At 39.0% G+C, this 1,992-nt stretch overlaps 1 pseudogene; it reads right to left on the bottom strand.

Moving 5' to 3' along the window:
* LOC101566435 overlaps positions 1-1,992 on the bottom strand; it is a 4,164-nt pseudogene that overhangs the window by 457 nt on the left and 1,715 nt on the right.

Below are 1,992 nucleotides of genomic sequence, written 5' to 3'. Positions count from 1 at the left end.
TCTCTTAATTGGTGTATTGAGTCCATTTACATTGATGGTTAGAATTGAGATGTATTGACTTATGATTGACATGTTATTTACCTGTTGTCCTTTACTCCTTTTTCTCCTGTGTTTAATTACTTGCCCTATTTAGTTGGTTGCTTCTGATCTCATTCGTGGAGTTCTGATCATTTTGTTCCCTCTCTAGAACAACTTTCAGTAGCCTGTGTAGGGTTGGCTTTGTCATCATGAAATTCTTTAATTGTTCTTTGTCATGGAAGTATTTTATTTCTCCATCAAACTTGAAAGAGTTTTTTTAGAGTATAGTAGCCTGGGCTAGAATTTGTTTTCATAAAGGACTTGAAGTACTCTGCTGAATGCTCTTCTTGCATTCATGGTTTGTGAAGAGAAGTTGGCTGTATTTCTGATGGGTTTTCCTTTGAATGTGATCTGCTTCTTTTCTCTACCACCTTTCAGTATATTATTCTGGATTTCTGGGATCTTGACTATTATATATCTCAGTGTGTTTTTAATTGTGTTGAGGTTACTTGGCGTTCTGTATGTTTCGGTTACCTGAATGTCAGATTGTCCTCATATTTGGGAAATTTTCTGCTATTTCTTCTGCTCGTATTTTTAAATGTCATTTGTATTGACTCCCTCTTTCTCATTGATACCTATTAGTCTCCCATTGTTCATCATGCATCATCTTGCAAGTGATGAGTTATCTTTTCCTGAATCCTATTTGTTTTTAAGAGATCTTTTCTTACCTTTTCCCTCACTGAACCAGCATCTTCAAGATCTGAATCTCTGTCTTCACTTTCACTCAAATGGTTTTGCAATTTTGTGATTGAGATTTTCAGTTCCTCTATATCTCTTTGATTCTGCTTCGTGCGATCTATTTCTTTCCTTGTTTTGCTCTTTCAAGGAATCTATCATTTTTCTAATCTCTTTTTTTTTTCGTCAATGTCTTATTTGAAGAAGTTAATAATTCTTTTACTGCAGAGATTTTTCAGATTGGGTTTCCTCCCTATGTCTCTGTAGTTGATTGTTTACTTCAGATGCTATGAATTCAGGGAATTCTTTTTTTTATTTCAGAGAATAATTTCTATCTGAGTTTCTCTATAATTTTCTGTTGTTGCTTATTTACTTTCAATGCTATTAATCATACATTTGAGCTGAGCCAGTTTCCTCTGCACTTGTTGTGGGTGGGCATTGGCTTTCCTCCATATGTTTCTGCATTTTTTTCCTTACTGTAGATGCTATTAGTTCAGGTATTTCTTTTTTCCTTTCCAATCTGAGTTCCTCTCTACCTTTCTGCAGTTGTTTTTTTTTTTTATTTCAATAGCCATTGATTCACTGATTTGAGCTGTGTGATTCCCAATTTATTCTGTGTTAGTGTCCTCTGCACTTGTTATGTGTGGGCTTGGGGTCTGAGATTGCATTTTGCTCCTTTTCATTGTCATTTTGTGTAACACTGCCTTCTGACCTTTATTGTAGAGCTTTGGTGCAGGTATAGCCTTATCACCTACTGAAATTCAGGTACAGATCTACAAAGTATGAATTTATCCAGTTGTGTCTGGCCTGGGTCTGGCTGCTGTGCTCTGGTCCTTCCTTCTGCCACCCTTTTGGAGTCAACCTGTTGTGCCCCTCTGGCAAGATGTTCTCTCCTGGACTAGCTGGTTTGTTCTGTTCTGCAGAGTTTCACCCTGGCCCTGTATGACAAGTTTGAGCTCAGTCTGAAGGGGAGATGGTGGACTATGGGGGAGAGAAAGCTATCCCACATACTCATGGGGCCTGGGCTAGGGGTGGATCTGGGGTTCCGAAGAACGTGGCAGAAGTTCTCGCTTGGCGGGCTTGGTGGGGGGTTGTGATGATGGGAGTCCCTAGGGGGTTGAAGAGAGTCTCACCCATGCTGTGCCTGGACTTGGACTGGAGAGTTCCCATTGGTGCAGGATAGCCAAAAAAGAACTTCAAGAAGAAAAATTTCCCCTTAATTTCTCAATGATAAATCTT

Source organism: Octodon degus, unplaced genomic scaffold (genome assembly GCF_000260255.1).
Source record: "Octodon degus isolate 3935 unplaced genomic scaffold, OctDeg1.0 scaffold00436, whole genome shotgun sequence".
Lineage (NCBI taxonomy): Eukaryota > Metazoa > Chordata > Mammalia > Rodentia > Octodontidae > Octodon > Octodon degus.
This window is presented reverse-complemented; position numbering and strand designations above follow the sequence as displayed.